Raw genomic sequence first — 17,197 nt, 5'->3', positions numbered from 1 at the left:
TAAATATTTAGAACAATTGGTAAATCGTGAACACAAACTTGTCTAGATATAGATTCCTAAGTCTATAGGTATGATAAGTATGATTAGACAATGCTCAAGGTGCTGCAAGTCGAAATACAAGAAAAAGGAAGTTGCAAGTTCAGGAATTCGAAACATGCCAGGTTCAATCGACCAAGAGAACAAGTTCGACCAATCAAAAGACGAGTTCTGTAGAATTTAATTAAATCTCATCAGTCCATTAAGCCCATAAGGTATTAGGGTTTCAGATCTAATTCTCCTAGTATATATAGGAAACTCTAAGGCACGTTTTGTTTTAACTTTGGAAGTATTTTTGTGAAATCTAAAAGATACTATGCCTTCTCTTTTCAAAGTCACTACTGGAATTCCATCTACACATTATTAGAATTGGTAAATCTGAAGTTGATACTACAATATCATACATAGCTGATGATTTAAAACTTTGAGTGGGATCTCAGAGTCACAAAAGTAGGTGTTTGTGTGCGACAAATTTAGATAGAAGAGTTTGTGAATTCGGAGTTTCACGTGGTTGTGTGAGTAAGATCTACAAGAAGTAGCTTTAGATTTTAGGTAGAAAATCTATTATAAACTTTCATTCTATCACAATAAATTTGTTTACCTTGAAGACAGCTAGGTTAAATCCTTCCCAAATTTTTTCTCTTGAAACTATTAGTTTTATTGGTTTTCCTGAGTCATCATATTACTGTCTTCTTTACTTTTCCACACTAAGTAATATGATTGAATGAGTTTAACCTAGATCTGAATAATTAACCTAAGTAACTACTTGGCTAACTAATTAGATTAAATGAATCTGATTTATAGAGGTCTAAACAGAACAAACAACCCCCAATTTTAAACTTATGAATAAATTGCTTTTACTTTACATAACTAAGTGCGAAATAAAAGTAAATGAAATGCAATAAACCGGAACAACTCTCTAGTGCATAAACATAAACAATAAAGAATAAATGTAAAGCACAAATAGTAAGGGAAAAAAGATGCAAACATAAGATAACACTAAGATGTGTTATCAAAGAGAAAACCGAAATACTCAACGAAAAACCTCATTGCGGCCCTCCAAGCTGACATGATCCATTAGTGAATAAAGTTGGAGTACAAGGATATCAAAAAGTCCCTTCAAGCCTAATCTATCCACTGTACTTGAACCCTCCAAGTTCCAGCTACCAATTGACTTCACCAAGTCATTTCTTCCCTAATTATCCAGATCCCGCAATTAGCTCCAAATTGCATCTGCCAGTTAATGACTTCTTCCAATACTTCACACATGCACCACAACCTCTCTTAACACTCATATTGCTAGGGTTTTCTCTCTGAAAGTCTCCTTACAATTTTGTGGGTAATGTGAGCTTATATAGTGTGGGTAAAGAAATGAGAAAAGAACTCTTTAAAATCATCCAGGCAAAGACTTTCCCAGGTCACTCACGAGTTGACCAAGCCACGAAATGACTTAAGAAATACAGTTTGGCAAAAGACTATTCAATATCTAGCATGTGCTTCTCATGTAACCTTTTGCAAGTTGTCCACTCGTGAGTCAGTCGCGAGCAAATCACGAACTTCACTATCTTCACAATTCTTCACCAGGCTCTCATACTTAACCCTCACATTAAATCCCACAAACATACAAAGAAAAGATTGACAGAATACAATCAAATTTGACACGGAATTAAAGCCAACAAAACATAGTTAAAAATTACAACTTTACAGCTGGGTAAGTCAAGAGAAAATTAGAGTATAAGATATGAGATATAGGTTAGACTTTTGAGTGATGGGAATTGAATTTTGAGAACTGATTTGTGAGTGATGTTCAAATCAAACAGACCCTAATTAAATTAAAAAGTAAAAAGGAACACGAGAAGTTTAATTGGCTCAACCGCTTTACCATATCTTGACCTTTGTTTTGTTTCAATGGTTAATGGAGCTTGAAGGATGGTACCAAAATTGTCAATCTGAGAGATGTCAAGGATTCAATCCATTCGGCCACTTGCCATGAGAAACCTACAAAGATCGAAAATCGTAAATCATATAAACAAAACAACAATTAATAAATATTTGTATGGGCAATGAAGGGACAATGTGAGGTAATTGTTAGAAATAAATGGTAAATTTAATACCATGTTAAATTGTTGATTGTTTTAAAAGTTCAAATTATTAAAATATGGTAAATTTAATCATTTAACTATATAATTCTAATCATACTTGTCTCTAAGATCTCTTGTCATGGATTGGCAGCCACCTGGCACCACGGATTGCATATTTACAGCTATATTTGGATTGTGAATGCTTTGCCAAATGTGCACCCAACCATGTTCACCGTGTTCTTCATCGGAAACTTTAACCCTGAATTTGCAGCATTATGAAGATTCACATAGAAACTAAACCTTACAATTATATAATGAGATTTTATATATCTTATTATAAATTCTAATTTTATTTGCGCCTGTACATGTGAGCATCAACGGCAGCCGGTGTGTCATTAGAGTCTACAAGGCACCCTCGCTTACCCAACAGTCCCCACATGAGTCTAATTCCCACCCATTAAGTTGTCCTTCCTACAAGTGAATAAGTAGTTCGTTGTAATTTAAAAAAATAAAAATAAAAATAAAAATAAAAAACCACCTTTTTATTGGATAATATAAACTATGCATTATAACTTAAATATGTGTAATAGGATATAAAAGTACCTTAATGTAGCTTCGAAATGTTTCGATTGCTTGCACACCTTTTTCCTTTGCGTCTCTAGGCTCGGAGATAATATTCATCGTCAACTCTCCCGATTCCCAATGTTCTTCTAGATTTTTATGACACTACCAATCCCCTCACCCGATCCTACAAGCTTCGTCTGTACCATTTCGATGATGATTTTTACCACCATGTAAGACCCTATCCAACAGAGTAGAAGACTTGGGATTTGACTTAAGAAGACAATTATTAATTACACTTTTCTTGATGGTTGCTTACAATAAGTGAGATGAGGATTTGAATCCAATTTCTCTCTTGACAGATTGCTTTTACACTTGATTTATAAAGATACATGTATAAAATATTACAAGCATCTCTTATAAAGTTACATCGTACCATGCTAGAGTATCAAACTCAAAAGCTATAACTATTTCATGAAGAGGCTTAATTAGTAATAAACTCATATCTAATTTTTTACTATGTTTTGTAAAAAGTTGTGAAATTTATTTTGTTAGGATTATTTGTTGGAAATATTTTAGTGAATAAACAAGTTTTGATACAAAAATAATATCCCAAATAATTAGCAAGAACATAAAATAAAAATAGAATTTAGAACAATCTCACAATACTATAGAATCACGCTGTGAAAGCGTTATCCTTAAAGGTTGATTTGTGCCACCCAAAGTAAAATTTGGTGCGATTGCCTCTCTTGGCCAAATAACCCCCCAGGATTAGACTATAGCATCGACCTTTGTGATGTACGCACTTCCACTCACAAAAGGTTTGAAAACAAACCTCTATTACCTTTCCTTAGAACAAATATTCTTGTAGAAAAAATATGTGGGAAAGAAAGATAGTAGACTTGTGTATATCTAAAAATATAGAGTAGTAAAAAGACCTTTTAGAAAATATGTTATGATAAGTATTATATAGGTTACTTATGAAGATAGTAGTCTATAATTATTGGTTACTAATTATTGAAGCACAACAATCTGATAAGGACTCAAACAATACAGAAGATCAGATTAATTCAAATTCAAATATTGCAAGAGATAAGAACAGTTCAAGATAAGCCAGAATAGTTTCATATCTCATCCAAATGTTATCTCATCTGCAATTTGTATTTCAAATGTATTCTTTTGTATTCATCCTATGTAACTAATCTGATTATATATATGAAAGCAACTCCCAACGTTGAGTGTGTGGGAGCATAAGATTTACCTCATATATTATCTTTGTTCTTTTATGGTATCAGAGCATTTACGACTAATGTCATGAGTTCCTCTAATTCCAGCTCCTCCACAAATCAAACTAACTCCTCCACTGTCACCACTCTCTCTCTCCCTGTTCAAACACTATCAAATCATCCAATTCGCCTTACCCTCACCAAAGACAATTATCTCCTTTGGAAATACCAAGTTGTTACTCATCTCAATGCTCAAAACTTATTTGGCTATATTGATGGATCCAAAACAGCACCTTCTTCCACTATTTCTAATCCTGTCACTAGATCAAATCAGCCTATTCTTATTCCAAATCCTGAATATGTTGCTTGGCAACAACAAGATCAACTTATTCTCAGCACATTGATTGCATCCCTCTTAGAGTCCATTTTATCTCAGGTTCTTGGCTGCAATAGTTCTCGCACTCTATGGGTGGCTCTTGAACGTATGTTTATCTCCCAATCTTGGCCTCGTGTGATGCAAATCCAATACCAATTAGCTACCTCAAAGAAAGGTAACTCAAATGTGACTGATTATTTTCAAAGAATGCGTAGTCTTGAAGACACACTCGCTGCAGTTGGACAAGCTCTCTCAGATACTGAAATGAGCTCCTATATTCTTGCTAGCTTAGGAACTGAATACGACCCATTTGTCACTTCTGTCACCACTTGGGTGGACCCCCTTTCTCTTGATGAATTATATGGGCATCTCCTTGCTCATGAGCAGCGCTTGGAACAGCAACAATCAGCTGCTGAGTTAGCATTCTCAACTGCCCCATGGCAACTCGAAATACCACAAATCGTGGTCGTGGTGGGCGTAGTTCCTATGGACGTGGATCCTCTTCAAATCAAAATGGTTGAGGCACAAGAGGACGTGGTCGTGGCTCCTCAAAGTCATCCAGCAATCCCTTTTTCTCTGGGACTCCACGTGTTGTTTGCCAAGTTTGCAACAAACCCAGTCACACTGCTATAAGTTGCTACCACAGATTTGATCATTCTTATCAAGCTGATCCACCTGCAACTGCCCAAGCTTTTTACTCCTCACCATCTGCTATTCAGGATGACAACTGGTATCCCGGTACTGGTGCCTCACACCATCTTACACCAGAATTCTCTAATCTCAATGTGAGCTCTGAAGCATATCCTGGCACTGATCAGATCACGATCGACAATGGTCAAGGTTTGCCTATTTCACATATTGGAAATGCATCTCTCTCTACACCTAATCACTCATTTTCTTTAAAACATGTGTTATATGTTCCTAATGCTTGCAAAAATCTTCTCTCTGTTAGTCAATTTGCTAAAGACAATTCTGTATTTTTTGAGTTTCATGCTAACTTCTTTTTGATTAAGGATCTCACAACCGGGAGAATCCTCCACCGCGGACCTCTTAAGCAAGGGCTATATCCTCTCTTTTCACGTTCATCTCCAACCACTCCACCACATGCTCTACTTGGAGAAAGAGCATCTGCTGCAAATTGGCATCTTCATTTAGGACATCTCAACTTTCGTATTGTTTGTCAAGTGTTATCCAAGTTTCAACTCCCAGTTTCTACAAAAAAAACTTTGGCAATGTGTTCTGCATGCTCTCAAGCCAAAAGTCATCAGTTACCTTTTAATTCTTCTACCTTTGTTGCATCTAGGCCTTTAGAATTGCTATTTTCAGATGTATGGGGTCCATCCCCAACTGTTTCCTTTTCAGGCAATAAATATTATGTCTCCTTTGTTGATGCCTATAGTCGATTCACTTGGTTGTATCCCATTCAAGCAAAATCTGATGTTTTTCATGTTTTTAAGCAATTTCAAAGTCAAGTTGAACGTCGCTTTAATGCTAAAATTCTCAGTGTTCAAACTGATTGGGGAGGTGAATTTAGATCTTTAAACACTTTGTTTAAACAAATTGGCATCACTCACCATGTTTCATGCCCACATACTCATCAACAAAATGGTTGTGTTGAAAGAAAACATCGTCATGTTATTGAAACTGCCCTTGCTTTACTTGCACACAGTTCTCTTCCTACCTCTCTTTGGGATGATGCTTGTCTTATAGCTTGTTATCTCATTAATCGCATGCCCACTCCTAATCTGGACCATCAATCACCTTTTCACAAATTGTTTCATCAAGAACCTGACTACAAATTTTTAAAAGTTTTTGGGTGTGCATGTTACCCTCATCTTCGTCCCTACAACAATAACAAGCTTCAATTTCGCTTTCTTCAATGCATTTTTCTTGGCTATAGTTCACATCATAAAGGTTATAAATGTCTACATATACCCACTGGTCGCATTTATATATCACATGATGTGCTCTTTGATGAATTTACCTTTCCCTTTGCCAATAAAACACTTTCACCTACTTCTTTACAGCCCAACACTTCTAATATTGTTCCACTTTCTATTATTGTTCCACTAACATCTTTGTAGGTTGCTAATACATGTCCTACTTCACATCTCAAATCTCAAACCAACAATACCAGTCCATCATGTTCTGATCGTGCTAGAATCAATGATGCTTCTTCAACCAACAGCTCATCAAATCACACTGCACCTTCATCAGTTCAATCCTCTGTTTCAGCTCCACTTCATACTCATCCAATGGTGACTCGGTCACAGAATTTGATCACCAAACCAAAACAATTTCATGATGGGATTATCCAATACCCAGTTCCTCGAGCTCTAATGTCTTTGATGTCTCCATCTGAGCCCACCTGTTATTCTACAGCAGCGAAATTTCCTGAGTGGTGCACTGCTATGGAAGCCAAGTTTCATGCCTTGTTAAAAAATAACACTTGGAGTCTTGTTCCTCCTTCAAGAGCTCGTAGTATAGTGGGTTGTAAATGGGTTTTCCGAATCGAAAGAAGAGTTGATGGCACAATTGAGCGTTATAAGGCTCGCCTTGTAGCCAAAGGATTTCACCAACAAGCCGGAATTGATTTTAGTGAAACTTTTAGTCCCGTTGTCCAACCCACAACTATTCAAGTTGTTCTCTCACTTGCTATCTCAACTGGTTGGTCTATGCGTCAGATTGACATACAAAATGCCTTTCTTCATGGCAACTTATCTGAAGAAGTATATATGCTCCAACCTCCAGGTTTTCATCATCCATCCCTGCCAAACCACATATGCAAATTGAACAAGGCCATCTACGGTCTCAAACAAGCGCCTCGTGCATGGTTTTCGCGCTTGAGTGGCAAGTTGTTGGAGCTTGGCTTTACTACCTCTAGAGCTGACTCATCTCTCTTCACTTTCCTCTCAAATTCCCTCACTATGTATGTGCTCATATACGTGGATGATATCATTATCACCAGCTCAAATCCTTTGGCAATTGATGATCTTCTCAATCTACTTCAGAGAGATTTTGCTGTTAAAGATCTTGGTGAGTTAAACTATTTTCTCGGCATTGAAGTTCTTAAGCATCCAGATGGTGTTTTGTTATCTCAACGCCGTTATATCATTGATCTTCTTAACCGCACAAATATGTCGCATGCAAGCCAATTTCCTCTCTGATGTCAAATGCTAAGCCACTTTCTGCATTTGATGGTGCTATCTTTCCTGATCTTACTCTGTTTCGCAGCACTATTGGCTCTCTACAATATCTTTCAATCACTCAACCCGATTTGTCATTTGCAGTTAATCGTGTCTGTCAATTTATGCACAGACCGACTACCACTTACTGGCAAGTAGTGAAGAGAATTTTGAGATATCTTAAGCATACTCTCACTCATGGTCTTCTACTAAAACGCTCTTCATCCACTCGCCTTGGTGCCCTTTCTGATGCCGATTAGGCTGGATGTCCAGATGATAGGCGGTCCACTAGTGGCTTTTGTGTTTATCTTGGTGACAACTTAATTTCTTGGAGCTCTAAGAAGCAACCTACTGTGGCTCAATCAAGCACAGAGGCTGAATACAAGGCTATTGCAAATACCACTGCTAAATTGCTCTGGCTCCAGTTTCTGTTGCGTGATCTTGGTCTCCATCAATCCCATCATCCTCGGTTGTGGTGTGACAATATTGGTGCAATGTATCTCATTGGTAATCCAATCTTTAATGCAAGAACCAAGCATGTGGAAATTGATTTCCATTTTGTTCGAGATAAAGTTGCTGCTAAGGCCTTGGAAGTCCGGTTCATTTCTGGCAAGGATCAATTAGCGGATGTCTTCACCAAACCGCTTGTTTCGTCCCGTTTCCACTGGCTTATTTCCAAGTTCCACGTGTGTCCTTCCCCGTTGAGCTTGCGAGGGGATATTGAAGCACAACAATCTGATAAGGACTCAAACAATACAGCAGATCAGATTAATTCAGATTCAAATATTGCAAGAGATAAGAACAGTTCAAGATAAGCCAAAACAGTTTCATATCTCATCCAAATGTTATCTCATCTGCAATTTGTATTTCAAATGTATTCTTTTGTATTCATCCTACGTAACTAATCTGATTATATATATGAAAGCAACTCCCAACGTTGAGTGTCTGGGAGCATAAGATTTACCTCATATATTATCTTTGTTCTTTTACTAATAATCCTTAAAAGCCCAACGGCTATATTATCAATTATTGCCTAATGGCTATTTTTATCATAATTGCCCAACGGCTATTTTTTTTCATAATTGCCCAATGGCTATTTTACTCATAAATTTCCAATGACTAAAAAATAAATAAGAATAAAAGTGTTTGGAACACACACCCACACCAACAATATTAACTTAATAAATTCAAATATACAATAATTTTACAATTCTTTTCACAAATGTTAAGTTGATAAGTTGTAATTAGTGTAAAATTATATTTAATTAAGTCTTTTTTTTTTTTTTTGATAGGTAATTTAAGTCTAATTGAATACCAAGAAAAACATAGAGATGCATAAACTATAGAACTAACAGTCACCAAATAAATGATTCTCTTTAAGTGCACCATGACCAGATGTTTCCATCATATAAGATATGTTTCAATACCATCCTCGTTAAGGTGAACTTTCTTATCAATGACATTTCTGTAACCAACCCGATATAAGCAATGATGACCCCCTCTAATTACATTAAATCTAGTAAGTGCCATGCTTGTACGAGCATCAGTCACTGTGGTTCCTGGGTGTTCCCTCAGTGCAATGGCTGACATGAGTGCAATGAGCTTATCCCCATTGATTGGGTTGCCTTTATTATCTACAACACCGCTACGATCTACTTCAGTATAAAAAAACTATCCCAACAAGATCAGCAGTGTTTTGTAACACTGCAGCTCGAGTTAGTGCCATGGCAGTCTTTTCCTCAGGGTTGGGAATATGATTGGGGAACATCCCATCTGTATTCAGGTGTAGAGAGTCTAGAGACCCAAAGGTGTCTGCACCAAGCCTGTCTAGGACACATCCCATGTGAAGTAGCCTCCTGGACATTATGAAGAACATGAAGTCAAATATGCAAATCAGGAGGTGCCAGCTCGCTACGTACCTCGACTTTCTGCCTGGTTGGACCAAGGCCATTGAAGCATATATATCTTCTCAACGCTAATAGAAGATGATAAAAGCCTTCTGCATTTCTACTATTACTTCAATAAAGCTGGTGAGCTTTACTGGACTCCATATGTATGACAAATAAAATTTTTATTGAGCATAGATTGTCAAGGATATGAAGTACATCAATTCCAATGAAATTGAAAGGATCCTGTTCTTTGAAGTATCAATCACTCTCAAAAATAATTGTTACGTTATGGACTGGAACCAAGATTTGATGTTGGGCCAAAGCATAAATCTAAAATAAAATGTGAAAATCCAAACTAAAATATATGCATAATAGAATGACAAGTTAATTTCAAGTCTCTTATGTAGTAGAAAGTAGTCCTTGTTTTTGTTTGTGGTACTACAAGAAAAATACCATTTAGCGACCACGACCTAAAAATTTTATTTCTGAGGGAAAAATATACCTGTCCCAAATACTTGGTAACATGGTCGGCCCAATACAATTTAGTCCTATGGCAAAACTTTTATATGGGCATTTTTATATTAACCATCAATTTTGTTAATATTCTATATTAATTTTTTTACATTTAAAATCCATTATTCTCATGGTTTAACATGACTAATTCACTTAAGTGATACTAGGAATATTACATAATTTACTGCATATGCTTTATAAACTAACGTGTCACTAGTCAGAATTGATTCAAACATTCATATATTGTCAAAAGTTGCAACAATCATATACTTGCAACATCAATCTGTAAGTTATTTTGTAACAAAAAATTTTGTAACTTCAATATTTTTCTTTCACTTAACAATGGAGATTTGGTTTGATTATGATTAATCTATAATTACATAGTTTTGAGTCCTAGTTAGATTCTAAAAAGACAAAAATTACACTATAAGAACTAGCTAAACCATTAATCTGAGATCAGGGACAAACCTAGAATTTCAAGCTATGGGGTGCGAAGCGTAAGAAAAAAAAAATCTGAATAGGTATTCATATAGTACTAACAAAATATCAAAATAAATACAAAAAATCATTATTTCTTAACACATTAAGATGTAATCATCTACCAACAAAGAAAAGATAATACAAAATAATATTGTTTCTTAAGAGCATTAGCTGTTGCCACAAAAAAAGAAAAAAAAAGTTTATTTTCACAAACCAAAGTTTACTTTTTCTACTTTAATATAGCATTTAAAATATCTCATATAATAGTGTTTTTGGTATTTGCTGTTCTAAATACTAAATATTTATTATTTAGAACATCTGATCTAGTACTCTAATATTGGGCTAATTAGAATTTTTTATTTTTTATTTTAAAGTTTTGTTTTTGTTAAGTTTTTGAGTTTGATAGTTTCTAGATGAGTTAGGTTAGTTAAAAGGGAAGGAATCTAAGTTTTTGGAAGAGGGAAGTGCAGCTCTAGAAATATATATATATATATATATATAACCAATAAAAAAAAATTTCCTTTTTTTTTCTTTGGGCTAGAGGTGCCCAGGCCCCCTTGGGCTCCCCTTTGTGTCCATCTCTATTTGAGATGGGAGGCTAACTTATAAAGTGAAAAGGTGTTAGGCATCTAGCCCAACCAATAAAATAAGTAAGAACATTGTAGCTATAGTAATGTCATACAATTCCAACATTAACACATGTCACAAAAGATTTAATAACATAAAATTTGGCTGTTACAACCTTGAAAACATTTTTTTTTAATGTTAAAAATGTCTTAGTATATCAAAATCCTAATTCCAAAACAAGCATCTTTGATCCTAATGACTAGATTTGGGTTTGGGCTTCGGGTTTTATACCTACATGCACAAAGTAATGACTAGATGATTAGTTAGGCTTTGGTTATTCGACAATAAAGGGGTGTTTGGTTAGTGATTTCAAACAACCATTTTCAGTTTTTAAACAACATTTCACGCATTTCAACGCACTTTTTCACTCACATATATTTACACAAATGTTTTCAAACAACAATTTTCATTTTTTAAACACATGTACCAAATAGGCCCTAAGGCTTTGGTGTTTAAGAAATAGAAAACAATTGGTATTTTGGGGTATAGAGAGCAAAGAATTTCATGTCTTTTGAGGCAAAGTTTGTGTTTTAACCAAAAGAATTAGCAACCACGTTACAGACTTACAGTATTCTTAAGAGCTTTCTTTGAATTTCTAGTGAGTTTTGGAATTGTGTACCAATTTTCAATTTATAACGGGAAGAAACCTTGGTTGATGAGTTTGAGTGAATTACAATCTCCTCAGTATGCTAGAATTATCTTTCTTTTAATTATCTCCAAAAAAATGAGTAGAATAATTTGAAAATTAGAAAAATCAAGAAAACTAGTGAAAATTTTGTGAAACAACACTGAAGTTCTATTTTAATGACACTTTGAGGTTGGATTAGGTCTAGTATCTCTATCTCTCTCATTTTTTACGTCGGGCTTTTAGATAAGGACTTGATTCTTAGCCTTTAAGTCAAATAGTGCTTAGAAACAACATTAGAAATTCGATGGAAAACTTTGACCCCCTCCCCCCACCCCCCCCCTTAATGTATTATTTATAATTTTTTTTCAAATAGTGCTAGTGTATTATTTAGATTTTTAAAAAAAATAAAAAATCTTATTTCTAAGGTAATTAATTAAAAGTTCAACGAAAGCTATTATCAACTAGCAATTATCCAATACATGCATTTGCACCCTTGTCCTAAGCCTAAACCAGTGGGACTATGACACATAATAAATTATAGTTAATTCTTTAGATAACCAATCATAATCACAAGAATGTATATTAACAATTAAAATCTTGATTCAAGCTCCATTCCCCTCCTTCTCCCGTGCTACATCTACCTATCTCCGAAAAAAAATTCATAATAATACCTATTCAACCTTAATCACAAGAACTTATCAAAAAAAAAAAAAAACCTTAATCACAAGAATGTATATTAACCGTTAAATTCTTGATTTGCTTATATCTTGTAATCTTGTGGCTTGATTTTAAGCAGATAATTTTTTCTTCTAATCGTCGGGGCTTCTAGATTCTTTTCAATCAAGTATTTGAAAATCCAAAAATTCAAAATTACACTTTTGTCCTCATGTCATAAAATGAAGTTTTTGCCCTTATTGGGAGGTTAAACGTAGGTTATAAATGGAATTTCCACTTTCTACAATTGATTAATTAATCCATTGCTTGTTTGGGATAAAACCAAAGTTTTCTCAAATTTGTATCAAAGTATTTGAAAGTATACATATATGTCAAAACTATTAGGAACATACTTTATGTAATTGACTAATCCTTTGACAAAATACATTTTACTTGTAATTTGGTAGATTTAGAATGGGTTTAGTATTTCAAGAAACAGGAGAAAATGGGCAAATGCCCTTTTCACACAAAAAAAAAAAAAAAGTTGCATTTTGCCCCATTTCCCAAACTAATTAGGGAAATGCCCCTTTTTTTAAACTCGATTTTCTCAAAATCGAGTTAAGCCCTATAATGGCGTTTTAAGAAGCCTATAGTGACGTTTTAAAGAGCATATAATGGCGTTTTGGAACTCAAGTTTCATGAACTCGAGTTATAGATTAAAAAATAGATAAATAAAAAACTTGCATGGAACTCGAGTTCATAGAGCTCGAGTTCCAAAACGCCACTATAAGTTCTTAAAATGTCACTATAGGCTCTTTAATTAAAACGCCACTATAAGGCTCTTTAATTAAAACGCCACTATAGGGCTCTAGAATTTTTTTTTTTTTTTTTTAAACTCAATTTTGAGAAAATCGAGTTTCAAAAGAAGGGCATTTACCTAATTAATTTGGGAAATTGGGCAAAATGCTGCTTTGTTTGCTTGAAAATGGCATTTGCCCATTTTGGCCTCAAGCAACATGTTGTTCAAGTCAAGTATTAAAGCCATGAAGATTAGACCAAGAAACAAGTGAAGAAAAGTTGTTCATTAAAGATCAACAGATACCTCAACAGAAAGAGTGTCTATCAAGATTTAAGAACAAATCTTAACAGAAACTCGACAGAAGCTGAATTTGTTAAAATCTATGAAATCTGAATTTTCAAATCTGATTTTCAGCCCATGCTGACATGTATGTGTAGAGTTTCTTTTCTCACAACCCTAAACATATATAAGGCTTATTTTAAAGGCCGTCATACATTGAGAGCATATGCAAACAGTGACTTAGTGCCTTATTCTCTCTGCAAGAAGTTATTGCTTCTTTTGCGCCTTAGGATTTTGTAATCAAGTACTTCTTGATCTTCATTATTAATGAAGTGAAGAACTTAGTAGCCAACAACCTTATTCAAGTTGCTGGAGTTAGTCACGTACTGAGATCCGTGCATCATTGATTAGTCACGTACTGAAAATTGTGCAAAAGAGTGGCGTTCATATATTGAAGAGTTTAGAGGTTTTGAATCGGTGGAAGGTTTTTGCTGTAAGTTCATTTACGGGGATTGTAGAGTCTAGGGACAAATGTTTTGTACTAGATTTAAAACTTTTCTTTATTATAGTGAATTACTTTTCGGGAAGGTTTCCCCTCAAGTTTTTTACTGTGAAACTAGTTCATTTCATTGGTTTTCCTAGGTTATCATATCTTGTCTTATTTATTATTCCGTTGTGTATGATATTGACATGATATTGATGTTCGTTTGTTTGAACAAGGTTTATTCATAATAAATATAATTAACAACTTAGATTTAAAACTTGTTAATTCTATCAATCGGAGTCTTAATTGGCTTAACAAAAATTAAGTCAATATCATACCAATACCGACCGTATCAGAGAAATATACTCTACTGGCCATTAAATCGGTATTAGTACTTCTCCAAATATCAGCTATATCAGCCTATTTCAAAACTTTTTATTGAAATTGCCAAACGTGTGGTAATTTATAATAAGAGTTATAAAACCTTAAAGTAAATTTTTTTCTTTGTTAATGCAATACCGGACACGCAAGTTTGTTGCAACAGGATTGGGATGAGAATTAGAATTTGGCTTAAAAGGTCAAATAACTTAGATTGTTGCAGATGCCCCGAATTTTGTTCACATAGTTTTTCAAGGCCAGAGTCATCAGGCACTCGAGGTAATTTAGACTTATATTTCCTAAATAGCCTAAACTTGATGTAATTTAGACTTTATACATTCCTAAATAGCCTAGACTGATTCGGATGCCCGAATTTAGTCTATTATATATTCCTAAATAGCCTAGAATAATGCGGATGCATTGAATATTTTCACGTGGTTCTACCAAATTCATGGGACACTTGATGTAATTTAGACTAGTACATTTATAAAATGCCTACACTGATACAAAAAGCCTAAATTGATGCAAAAGCCCTGAATTCTGCAAGGATATGGACCCCCATTTCAAAGTAAAATAGAGTGTTTATTTGATGGTCTTGATTCAGTGTGTACTTGTGTAGTAAATCTAGGATATAGATTTTGTTAACTCATTCAAAATTTAACTATAGTTAAACTAACCACCATGCACTCTTAAGTGCAATGTTCACTACACAAGTATAAATACTTGTGGGATAGGAGGGTAAGAATTGGAGTTCAAGTCTCTAATAGAGAACTCTACACACATATACACTTATATTATGCTATAACCAATGGAGTCAATATCGTACCGTTCCGGCCGGTACAGCCGGAATTTTTCGTACCGGCACCTTGGCTGGTACAGAAACACGGCAATTTCGTACCGCTTTTTGTAACGGAGCTTACCGGGTTGTACCGGAAAAGCCGGGAAAAAAATCGGATACCGGCCGGAAAAAGAATACCGGACGGTGAATGAAAAACAGGAAAAAGGTGTTTAACGATAAAAGAAAATACCATGTAACCCATAATACTGCCATCGCCAGCACTGTTCCGAAAGTGACCAGCCATTCTTCTTCTTCTTCTTCTTCTTCTTCTTCTTCACGCCCATCCCTCCATCCGTCTGTCTCTCTCAGTTTTTAAGTTTTTGTTTCTAAAGGCTTTAGTTGTTTGTTTTGTTGTGACTTTTAATAGTAAAAAGCAAAATGTAAATGGGGTTTCCTTTTTGTTTGTAACTTATGGCAGTATGCCTTCTGACACACCCACGTGAATGGTTATCAATGAGATTTCAAATTTGATTTTTTTTTTTTCTAACCCAAAGAAGTTTCAAATGGCATTTTAACTTTTAATAAGTGAAAAATGTTTTTGTACTGTCAAACTTTTTTTTTTTTTTTTTTTTGGGTTAACACTGTCAAACTTTACTGACTGTGATATTATTACTATTACTATTATTATCATTATTATTATTAAAGAAGTAGGAACATCAATTCCCTAATATTATTAATATTACCTAGTTGAAATTTTAACTAGAGATTAACATTTTAAATGAGATAAAATGGTTATATATACATATATATATATATAATAACTTATATGAATTTTGGTTTTATATATATAAAATAGCGATAAACCCGAAACGGTACACCGGTATTGACCGATATCCGAAATATATCGTACCGCTGGCCAAACCGGTACAGCCTCCAGTACGGTATTGACTCCCTTGGCTATAACATAATTTTTATCTTGTAAAAAAAAAAAAAAATTATAGTTAAACTAAATTAGAATTAATGAGTTAGTTGCATCTTGACCCTAGATTTGCTCCACTCTAAATTATGGCCGTTGTATGAACACTCTTAATGTCTCTAGAAATGGAGAGGATTCAAATCCGTTCTACAAGGTCAAAGTCAGCCCGGGGGGGGCCCTGGCCCCCTTATGTCCCCCTTTTGGGTTTGTCCCTGATTTAAGCCATTGGTATATTTTTATTAAAGATTTTTTTACATTAGTCTATCCAACGTATCTAATTTTGTCCATGATTAAATATTACTCGAGGTGATGTGAACAATCTTATTGGCCTGGCGGCATGATTAAGTGGGCTGTCACTTGTTAGTTGTTACTCCACTTTGATTTTTTTTTCAGCTGATTAGTAAACATTATTTGTTGTTCTTTAGCATTATGAAGGGTTGTCCTTTCATTTTCAATTTGTAGACAAGCTGATTGCGGTCTAATCTAATGTGATAAGATTAAAAATAAAAATAAAAATTCTCATCAAACAGGGGGACACCGGCATGAGAAATTGTTTTAAGATGAAGTATACCTTTTCGGCTTTTCATCCTATGGTATGATCAATTTTACCTTCGTAAATTTGTTGTTTGGAAAATATCAGTTTATCTTATTACATTTAAGTATCAAAATAACTCATTCTGAGCTTTGCTACCTGTAAATGCTGAATAGCAAGAAGAAAGCCGATTCCTTATGAGTTACATTTAGTTCAACTAGTAAAGTCTTTTGATGAATAAAAGATTTGAGATTCAAACACTATTTACACTAAGACAAATTGCATTCTTATTGATTAAGCATTTAAGAATATATATGATTAATTGCTCTATAGAATAATTTTGTGACATAACATGTTTGAGCGAAGAAGCAAATGCAAAGTCATAGTTGTCAAAATCAGGATTTTGATCATATGATCCTATGATCCCACATGCCCAAACCAATCAAGGTCATTCACAATCAAGGATTGGTGGTTGGATCAATAGGACCATACGGCCTTGGTTTCTGCCAATTTTCTTGAGCCTAACAAAACTCAGTTGAATCCAAATGAAAAATAATGTACCAATAGAACGAGTTTTGTTGTTCTAAGGTTTATCAGAAGAAAGAGGGAGAAAGATTTTACAAAATATAAGCAAAACAAACCATTAACAATAATACCTACATGTTTGCAAGGGACATATAAAGATCAAAACGTAAAAAAATTTTGGGGTAGTGTA

General features: G+C 34.5%; 1 protein-coding gene, 1 non-coding gene and 1 pseudogene across 2 annotated transcripts in view; 2 read left to right on the top strand and 1 right to left on the bottom strand.

Annotated features, from left to right (window-relative positions):
- LOC111998487 (MLP-like protein 28) overlaps positions 1-17,197 on the top strand; it is a 37,533-nt gene that overhangs the window by 6,703 nt on the left and 13,633 nt on the right.
- Positions 1,070-15,318, bottom strand: LOC111998491 (uncharacterized; annotated as a pseudogene).
- LOC111998500 (small nucleolar RNA Z247) lies at positions 4,527-4,665 on the top strand. The gene has a single exon (XR_002881479.1). It is a non-coding gene; the product is annotated as a small nucleolar RNA Z247 (small nucleolar RNA).

Source organism: Quercus suber, unplaced genomic scaffold, assembly GCF_002906115.3.
Source record: "Quercus suber isolate HL8 unplaced genomic scaffold, Cork oak 2.0 scaffold_344, whole genome shotgun sequence".
NCBI classification, from domain to species: domain Eukaryota; kingdom Viridiplantae; phylum Streptophyta; class Magnoliopsida; order Fagales; family Fagaceae; genus Quercus; species Quercus suber.
Note: the sequence above shows the minus strand (reverse complement) of the source record. Positions and strands in the feature narration are given on the sequence as shown.